The sequence below is a fragment of the Capsicum annuum genome, chromosome 1, assembly GCF_002878395.1.
Source record: "Capsicum annuum cultivar UCD-10X-F1 chromosome 1, UCD10Xv1.1, whole genome shotgun sequence".
Taxonomy (NCBI): Eukaryota; Viridiplantae; Streptophyta; class Magnoliopsida; order Solanales; family Solanaceae; genus Capsicum; species Capsicum annuum.
In genome coordinates this window covers 117,104,090-117,115,497 of record NC_061111.1, presented here as the reverse complement: position 1 = coordinate 117,115,497, position 11,408 = coordinate 117,104,090, and positions in this window count along the sequence as shown.

Sequence of the window (11,408 nt, the reverse complement as noted above, 5' to 3'; positions counted from 1 at the left end):
GGTCATTGTATGTGGTGTAATTAGTAAGTGTCGTGGAGTTGCTAGGTGGAGGAAGACTAGTTAGGTAATGAACAATGTTCCTAATAATTGAGTCAAGGAGCGTGATGACTTTAGTCTAAGGGGGAGATAGTAGAATAAGTAACCGGTTAGGTTGTCAGGTTCTAGTGGGAATGCCAATAAGTTGTGGAATAGCTGTGAGAAGGGATACTGCTCGACCCATTCTTATTTCAGTATTTTCAGTTATTTTTGTATTTATTCATGCTTTGTGTTTTGATTCCATGATCATGATTCATGTCCAGGCATGCCATAAAGAATCCTATCCTCACTTAGTTACCGAAATGCGAAGTCTCAGACCTTTCACCGATTGGAATCACATTTCATAGTTACGAATTCCAATTTAGGTCATGCAATGCATACTTATGTACTCGAGCTTTGTGATATGTTCAAGTGCTATTTTTAATGATCAGAATTCAGATTTATATCATGTATATCCCCGGGCCATATTTCTTTGATGGGTTTATGATGCTAAATCCTCTATTCCTCAAGCCTCAGTTGAGTGTCAAGTTATTCATAGCATCTATTCATGTGTCAGATCCTCATGCTCTAATCTTTTAGTTATCTTCCCTTATCCAAGATAGTGGTGGTGAATAGTTGTTTAGTCGAAAGAGAGAAGACATTTCCTTATCAACGATAGAGGGTGGCATGCTTACTTTAGCTAGATGGTAAGGTGAAGTAAGATTGAGGCTAAGTCTTTGATACATGTTATGGTTAGTTGAATTTTAATGTGTTATAATTGGGAAGATTGTGGTGTATTCATTTTGTGTAATTCCATGAGTTGGAAGGAGTATTAGAGTGAAGCGTTTGTGTAGGACTTGATTAGCAAGGAGTATGTCCGGTGTGCTTGAGGTGAATGCATGGAAATCTTTCTTGATAAGAGGTGTATAGAGTATGAAGATAGGCTTAAATGTCATGTTTGTGTGCATGCAGATGGGTGCCTTGCGCATCAGTAAATAGCTAGTACTAGGTGCATTGGAGTGGTCGAAGTGGTAATGAGAATTACTCTTGAAGTGAGAGGTTGTAAGAATGTAGATTTGTGGGAGCTCGTGATTCATAATGGGGTTATGTGGCGAATCTTGTGGTTCTAGGTTAGGCATGAAGATGATGAAGGGGTTTGGTTTGAGGGGATATGAATAGATGGAAGTATCGGTGTCATGTCAGGATTGTAAGTTGAATCGATCAAGTATAGTATCAGAAGGGTATAGTATAGTCGAGAGAGTATTTGAGAACTGTGGTTGAGTTTGAGAGTAAGGATTTGCCTTGCTTGAAGTTTAGTACTTTTATCCTAACTTATGATTCATAGGTTTAGGTTTCAAGTTATGGGATTATGGTAATTTTATGATCTCTGATTCAGATGTCTTGTTTAGATCTTACCTAAAGTTATTTGCTCCTTCAGACTATTAGAATTCCTTGGGAGGGTATTGAAGAAATCCTCTACTTAAGTATGAGTATCTAGTACGATTCAGTTTGCATAGCTAGCTATCCAGTTTTTAAAATTTGGCAGATAGGTTTCTATGGCCTTCCATTTTTTTTCGAACTAGTTTAGCCTTACCACTCAAAGTTTCATAAGTACGGGCAATCTGGTAAGTAGTTACTCGTACCCAAAAATCTACGAATTCAGTTTAGTATGTGTATCAGGCATCAGTTTTAGATTCGGATATATAATTGTGATTCAGTCTGTAAGCATTCATTTAACAATCTTTGTTTTCCAAGTAGTCTGGTCCAGACAATATAATACCCATTCTGTAGTCTTATCCTTGTCTCTCATGACCTATGCCTGCATAAATTATCTCTTCGCCATCTATGAGTATGATTGCGCCCTTGTAACATCAAGTGAATTCTAAACTCTCAGTACGAGCCTGCTCTTTAATATAGGAAGAAGGCAAATCAACTCAGATTCAGTCGAGAATTACAGTTATCTTCTATCTATTCTTTTCCAGTTTCGGATCCAGCTGTACAGCTAATCTCATCATAAGTTTATACATTCAACGAAGTACTTCAAAGTTTAGAAAGATATAGATTTAGATTTGCAAGCTGTTTCAGCTGTGTGTCTTCAGTTTTCTCTATATTCTTGGCCTAAAAGCAACATTTGAGGACGAATGTTTCCAAGGGGGAGATATTGTAATAACCCGATCATTTCTTAAGCCTAAATCCATCTTTTGAGTGAATATGGATGACTTCCAAATTGATTGTTGTTTATCTTATGTTGTATTTCCCTACATTCTAGTTTCTATCATGTGGATAATTGGATAAGCTTTCCATCGACATAAGATTCACCCGAATCGGACACCCGGTGAGGAAGTTAGAGCCATTTTGTAATTCCCCGAGATTCTAACCAATAGTGCAACAATGAATCAAGATCTTGAGAAATAAATTATAGTGATTTGGTTGTTTTCTAATCAAGGATGGTGTGTATTAAGGCCTTAAAGATGTCCTAACGATTGGGCGAATCAAAACATTCCTTACCGATTGAATTCTTGGGAAGGATATTGGTATAGTTAACTTCAAATGATCATATCTCTCATTATACTTTGAATTTTTCAGCTCATGACCTATCAAAAGATAGATAATTTAATTATCTTTCCAACTATACCAATTTCTTCAAAACCCGATATCCTAGAAAATATTTATACCCATTTTACTCCAGCATGTCAAGCTGGAAAACGGTGACGACGGTTCTGACGGGCTGTCACGATTCTGTGTGCTAGGAGGCTTATTTCGGGGGGTTCTGAGTCTTAGCTTACTTATATACATGATGTTAGTATAGAGAGTCAGTCATTTGACTCTATTCCTATTGTTCGTGAGTTTCCTGTTGTTTCCCTACCGATCTACCTGGTATTCCCCCTGCCATGAGATTGATTTTGTTATTGATATTGAGACTAGCACCCAACCTATTTCTATGGCACCTTACTATATGGCTTCTATCGAGCTTAAGGAGCTGAATTCTCAGCTTCAGGACCTTCTTGGTAAGGGTTTTATTAGATCAAGTGCGTCCCCTTGGGAACCCCTGTGTTATTTGTGAAGAAGAAGGATGGATCCATGCGTATGTGTATTGATTATAGGAAGCTTGCTAAGTTGACGGTGAAGAACCATTATCCTATTCCTCGCATTGATGTCACGACCAGAACCAGGGCCTAGTCATGACGGGAATCTTAAGCCCACCGTGGACCAGAGACCACCCACTTATCCTATCCTCCAAAGCATAATATAACGAACATCGAAAGCCAACCAAAATAGTAAATAAGGTAAATGAATCAAAAGGAATCTAAGAGTCTAAAAACACAACCAATCATCCCCATACTTTCCACAAAAGCCTCTAAAACCAAAAATACCAAACTAGGTCAGGACATGCCCCGATAATGACTAAATTGAATTCACAATTCCTAAAATATGGAAAGACACCTAATGAAATGGTGGTTCTTTCCAAAAGATGGAGGCTCACCACTTCACAACAACTCAACCAACATACCACACCACCTTACACTGCATGGGAGTAATAGAAAATTCCTTTAAACCTACATCATAAAATAATGAAGTGTTTGGGGACGGTCAGTAGGGAAACACTGACATGAAACTCAGGGAAAAGAGATAAAATAATGCATTGCCAAAACCAATAGAAACCATATGCATAACATTTATATATACATATATAGGATGTCGGGGTAGTGACAAGGGTCATAATCATGAGAGTTTAAACCATTAACCTAAACTGTATAGCTCATTCCAACCTAAAAGCACCCAGGGGCTATATGTGTTTGACTCTCCCTGTCGGAAGGGCCTTAGTGTGTGTTAGCCGCTCGTACCAAGGAAACCTAGGATAGGCTAACGACAGCAAGGTGATAGCCATCAAAAATATTGAGTGAGCACCAAGCACTAAGCACACAGTCACATAGACCCCCACATTGGTAAATGTGGTTTCTCGTATTGGTTCCCTCAGGACGACACCTTCACGATGATCTAGACAATTCCATTTAAGCCCAAATTAAAATAGTTTGCACATAAACCCAACCATAAACCAAGGAGTCATTTATTAAGGCATTTACCAACTGGTATCGTCATACCAATATGGCTGCAAGCTTATATAATTATGACAAACCAATCCATATAACCATTTGACTCCTAAGTTCCATTTAAGATCCAAACCATTGCCATCAAGGGCATTCCAAAAACCATTTTCATATCAATTTATCATTTAATGTATTTCAATGTTTCAAAGGTAAGTAAAACTATGTGAATACTCATATTTAAAACCAAGTTCACAAAGTGGATTGAGCCTAATGCCAATACCAAGACAACAATCCACCAATATAGGGAAACCCATGTTCCCTATTTTAATCCCCTTATAATGCACCCGTTCAAGCCCAATTATTATAAATTAAAGCATCAATGATCTATTTAAGACATAGGAAAAGTAATTCAAGGAATAACAATCAAAAGCTCACAACCTAATTTAAAATCAATCAATTATATCACATTAATAATGGTTAAATAGATGACACAACATAAAATTCGAATTAAGGATAGGAAGTATGCCTGAAATACGAAAGAAACTTGAAGAGAATTCAAAGTTCAAAGCTTGAATGGTGAATTTCCTTGTAAAACCCTAATATATCTTGCCTTGGGAGTTAAAGAGGAAAAAGTAAGGCTTGATCTTGATAACTGAAGGGAAAAAGGATCATCTAAGTGTTTTAAGTTGTGGAAAAGAGTGTGGAGAGAGGAAAAGGCCAAAAAGATCTGAATTAAAATGCGAAGAAAAATCTTGAGAACAACAATCACGGCTTGGGTAACAACTCATGAGTTCTGACCACGAGTCATGGCCCAAAGTCTTTACATGAGGATCGACAACCTAGTCCTTCACTTTTATGGCAATGAGTCTCTCATAACGACACATTGTCTAACATAATAAGTCATCATGAAGAATCGTGCTTAGGGGCTAAACTCTTGGGTATCCTTCTATTGTAACAATGAGTCCATCCTAACAACTCATTATGTCTCACAATAGGCTGTACCCTAGACTCGTTATCATGGGACTAAATTCTAAGCTTTCTTATTATCATGGTAACAAGTCCTCCTAAGGACTCTTTATATGATATCATGAGTCGTGGCCAGAGTCGTTACCACTAGCAGTTTTGACATCACTTTAGTAACTTGAATAATTCAATTATTCATCTCTTAAAAGGTTTAAATCCCAAGAACTTGGGGTGTTATATTACCTCCCCCTCCCCCAAGATCATTTGTCCCCAAATGAGAAGCCAGAGCACCCTTAGCACGATAAAATAAAGAATACAAACAAAATTCAAGGACAAACTAAAAAGGTGATAAGAGAGAAACAAAACTCATACTTAAGAACTTCCATCCATCGCTGAAAACAAGAACTGGTACTTGGCTTTCATGTCTTCTTCGGATTCCCATGTAGCTTCCTCTACTTTTAGATTTCTCTAAAGCACTTTTACTGAAGCTACATCCTTAGTTCTAAATTTATGAACTTGCCTATCCAATATCTCCACTAGGACCTCCTCATAAGACAACAAATTTGTAACACCAACATCCTCCGCAGGCACTATCGGAAGGATCGCCCACACACTTCTTTAGCATAGGTACATGGAAAACAGGATGAATAGAAGCCAAATTCACTAGGAAATCAAATTCATAAGTGATATTCCCAATTCTTCTCACAATTTGATATGGACCAACGTAACAGAGATTGAGCTTCCCCTTCTTCCTAAATCACATGACTCCTTTAATAGGATAAACATTCAATCTCAATCACTAAACTCAAACTCCAACTCCTTCCACCTCACATCCACATATAACTGTATTGGTGACTCTGATAGTCTTAAGTCTTTCTCTAATCACTTTCACCTTCTCTATGTCTTGGTGAACCAAGTCAGGACCAAACAACCTAGTCTCACCAACCTCAAACCATCCAATAGGATACCTACACCTTCTACAATAAAGAACCTTAAAATAGGCCATCTGAATGCCAGAATGATAATTGTTATTGTAAGAAAACTCGATAAGACACAAATGATCAACCCAACTTACCCTAAAATCAATCACATATTCCCTTATCATATCCTCTAAAGTTTTGATGGTAAGCTCCACTTGCACATCTGTTTGAGGGTGAAAACGGTGCTAAGGTTCACCCAAGTACCTAAACCTTTCTGAAATAAATATCAAAAGTAAGAAGAGAATGGCGTACCTTGGTCTGGAATGATGGACACCAACTTCCCATGCAACTTAACTATCTCCTGAATGAACAACTTAGCATAATCTTCTCCTATGTAATTACTCCCTACAGGCAAGAAGTGAGCAAACTTGGTCTTTCTATCTATAATGACCCAAATGGAATAATACTGATTGCGAGACTGTAGAAAACCCGTAAAGAAATACATATTGATCACTTCTTACTTCCGCATGGGCAACGCTATCTCTTGAGACATGCCACTAGGCTTCAAATGCTAAGCCTTGACTTGCTGACAAACCATACACTTAGCAACAAAATTCACCACGTCTCGCTTCATATTATTTCACCTATAGATTTTGTTTTAAGTCATTATACATCATAGTCGAACCTGGATGAACTATATATCTAGACTCATGAGCTTCTAGATCCTTTCCTGCAACCCATCAACATCAGAATCACACAATCTTCCTTAATACCTCGAGATGCCATCTCCCCCAATCTCAAAATCCATGACCTTTTGCTATCCCATATTATCCATAATCTGTATAAGTATGGGATCCAAAGAATACTTCTCCTTAAACTCAGCACTAAGAGACGACTTAACCACTTCCTGAACATTCACTCCCCCATCTTCAAAGTCTAAGAGACAAACTCCTAAGTTAGACAACCTGAGAATATCCTTCACAACCCTATTTTCTAGTCATCAATGTGAGATAAGCTCCCCATAGACAACTTGCTAAGAGCATCAGCAATAACATTAGCTTTACTTAGATCATAGTGAAGGATTATGTCATAATCCATAAGTAGCTTGAGCCACCGCCTCTGTATGAGGTTTAATTCTTTCTGTGTAAACACATACTGCAAGCTCTTATCGTTTGAATAAAAATCCATATGCACCCAATATAAATAATGGCTTCAAATCTTCAATACAAAACTATAGCTGCTAACTCTAGATCATGAGTTGGGTAGTTTCTCTCATGAACCTTAAGCTACCTAGAAGCATAGGCTACAACCTTACTATGATGAATCAACATATAACCCAGTCCCACAAAATGCATCATAATACATAACAAATCCCTCAGTACCCTCGGGTAGGGTCAAAATAGGAACAGAAGTCAACCTATCCTTCAATTACTCAAAACTACCCTCACAAGTATCAGACCAAAAAAACTAAACCTTTTGTTGAGCTAACTTTGTCAGTAGAGCAGCAATAGATGAGAAACTCTCCATAAACCTCCTATAATACCTAGCCAAGCCCAAGAAGCTCCTAATGTCAGCTAAATTCATGGGTCTAGGCCATTTCTTAATTGCCTCAACCTTCTATAGATCCACCTTGATCCCCTCACTAGAAATAACATGCCCAAGAAAGGTCATAGCACTTAACCAAAATTCACATTTAAAAAAAAATTCATACAATCTTTAGTCCTTAAGAGTTTGCAACACAATTCTGAGGTGATTGGTATAATCCTCCTCACTTTTGGAGTATACCAAGTTGTCATCAATGAAGACTATAAAAAACAAATCCAGAAACTATCTAAACACTCGATTCATAAGATTCATGAAAGAAGCCAGAGCATTAGTCAACCCAAATTACATAACTAGAAAGTCATAATGGGCATACCGGGTTCGGAAAGTAGTCTTGGGAATATCAACCTCCCTAATTTTCAACTAGTGATAGCCCAAATAGAGATCAATCTTAGAGAAATACCTAGCACCCTAAAGTTGATTGAATAGGTCATCAACCCTAGGGAGAGGATAGTTATTCTTCACTGTAACCTTGTTCAACTAACGATTATTTATACACATCCAAAGAGACCCACCTTTCTTTCACATGAAAATCACAAGAGCATCCCATAAAGAAACACTAGGACGGATGAAACCCTTATTAAGAAGATTCTTTGACTGCTCTTTTAGTTCCTTTAGCTCAGCTAGAGCCATCCTATAAGAAGGAATAGAAATGGGATGGGTATCCAGTAGAAGATAAATCCCAAATGCTATCTCCCTATCGGTAGGAATTCTAGAAAGATCATCAGGAAAAACTTTAAAAATTCATAAACCACAGGGACAGATTACAAAGAGGGACTCTTAGATTTAGAATTCTTAACCCAAGATAGATAATGCAGACACCCCTTGGAAATCAATTTTTTATCTCTAAGATAAGAAATAAACCTCCCCTTAGGGACTAAGGAACTTTCCTCCCATTAAGAAAATGAAAACTGACCTTTCGGGTCCTACAATCTAGAGAAGCATAGCATGAATGAAGCCAATCCATACCCAGCATAACTTCAAAATCTACCATGTCTAACTCTATTAAATCCACCAATTTCTTCCTATAAAAGATGGGCACCACACAACCCCTATAGATTTTTCCAGTAATAATAGAATGACCCATCATAGTAGAAACAGAAAAGGGGTCAGAAATATTTACAGGACCAAAACCAAAGTGTACAGCCATATAAGGGATAACATAAGATAAGATAAAACTCAATTTAAGAAAAAAATAAACATCATGAGAAAAGAGTCATAATATACCAGTAACAACATCTAGGATGCCTTAGATTCCTATTGAGTAGCAAGATCATAAAGACGATTCTTATTGGTGTTTGTACCTAAAGTGGTGCCCTTAGGTGCAGGAGTCAAAGAAGTGGTGACTCGAACCTTATTAGCTCTAGTGGATACTTTAGCAATAGGAAGACTAGGTTGATCATAATTAAAACACAAGTTCCTCCTCTCCTTATAATAACCAAGGTAAAGGTGTCCATAAAAATGGCAAGAAGGATAAAGTGGGGCTGACTGAGTTTCACTAGCCTGAGATTGGGCATCGTCTGCCTTAGAACATAGCTAGCCTAAAAACAATGATCACCCAAAGGCTTAGGATAAGGAGCACTAGGCATCGAATAAGAATTTCACTAATTCTTCTTCTTGGTCCAATGTCTACTATCTCCCCTACTATTCTACTGACCTACACCCTTCTTTGAATATATAAACTTTTTATTATACCTCTCTTTTATCTTTTCCTACTTTTTTCTCATCCTTTACCTGTTGCATATTAACCACCAGTCTGGAAATGTCTATATCATTATTTAACATAGCAGCCTTATATTCCAGCACCAAATCACAGGAAAAACCAAAATAAACCTTATCATTTGGGACCTCATATTGGAAACCAACTCCATAGCAAAATAGGACAACTGCTAAAATTTTAGGGCATACTCCTTCACACTTATCTTACCCTACTTCAAGTTCACAAACTTTTCAACCTTAGCCTCTCACAGCTCTTGAGAAAAGAAGTGATCAAGAAAAGGACCTAAAAACTCATCACATACCACCGACTTAGCATCATCATCCCTCACTACTTCCCACTCAATATACCATTGGTAGGCCACATCTTTCAACTAATAAGCAGTAAACTCCACACCTTCTAAATCAGCAGAATCCATAACCCTAAAAATTTTCTCTATCTTAACAATAAACCCTTGAGGATCCTCCTCAACCTCATAAATGTCCAACCCAAGTGACCTTATATAAACTAATATTAGAACTAACATAATCAGGTTAATAAAACTATGATGCCACTAGTTGAGCAAGCATATTAATAGATTGATAGAACTTTGCATTAGAGATATTTCCCTAGTGTGACTGAGCATAAGAATCACTAGCTTGGAAAGCTCGAGAAGGACTAGTAGGGACTGGTAGAACCTCACATGGAGTAGTACAGTCAGGAGCAGGGACTCTAGACTGGGTCTGCACTTTGTAAACAGGGTGAGTTCCCTCCATATCTTCCCCAGGTAGGATATAGGTACCTTAAAGTTTCTACGATCATTAGATCTTTGGGTAGGCATGATTTGAAATATGAGTAACCAAGGTGTTAGACAATTTTCATACCAACTAGACTCTATAGCCCAAAATAGATCACAAAAAGGGAAAACATTTTTAAATGCCTCATATTCTCCTCCTTAAAAATTTGGCATGCTACATACCCACAAAAAAGACTCTACTCAACATGGTTTATGGGAACTCAAAGAACCTAAATCATGTTCAGATACTAAGCTTGTCCCAACCTAAATTAAGGCCAAGTTGTGATGGGTATCTCAAGCATATCATGGGTTAGAGACCACCCACTTAGACTATCCCCCAAGCATAATATAACAAATAAGAGAAGCCAACAAAAGTAGTAAATAAGATAAATGAATCAAAAAAAATCTAGTCTAAACAAGACAACAAATCATCCCCATACTATCCACAAAAGCTTCTAAAACTCAAAATACCAAACTAGGTCGGGACATGCCCCCGAATATGACAAAAGAGAATTCACAATTCCCAAAACATGAAAAAAAACTAATAAAATAGCAGGGCTTTCCAAAAAAAAGAGGCTCACCATCAATTTCACAGCAACTCAACCAATGTACCACACCACCTAACACTACACACGAGTAACAAAAAAGTCCATTGAACTAACATCATGAAATGATGTAGCATCATTAGATGGTCAATGGGGCAAGCATTACGATGTAACTCAGGGGAAAGTGATAAAATAATGCCATTGTTAAAACCAATCAAAACAACATACAAAATATTTATATATATAAATATAGGATGTCGGGTAGAGACAAGGGTCATGAACATAAAAGTTTAAACCATTAACCTAAACTGTGTATCCCGTTCGATCCTAAAAGAACCCATGGGCTATATGGGACCAACTCCTCCTACAGAAAGAGCCTTAGTGTGTATTAGTCGCACGTACCAAGGAAACCAAGGATAGTCTAAAAACACAAAGAAAATAGCCATCAAAAATATAAAGTGTGCATTAATCACATGGTCACATAGAACCCTACGTTGGTAAATATGGTTTCTAGTGTTAGTCCCCTTGGGACTTCACCTTCACGGTGAGCTACACATAAATCAAATCATGAATCAAGGAGCCATTTATTAAGGCATTTACCAACTTGGTATTATCATACCAATATACATGCAAGCTTATATAATTATGCCAAACCAATCTATATAACCATTTGACTCCCAAGTTCGATTTAAAATACAAACCAATGCCACCAAGAGCATTCCAAAAACTATTTTCATTATCCATTTAGACTTTAATGCAATTAAATATTTCAAAGGTGAGTTAAACTATGTCAATATTCATATTTTAAACCAAGTTCACAAA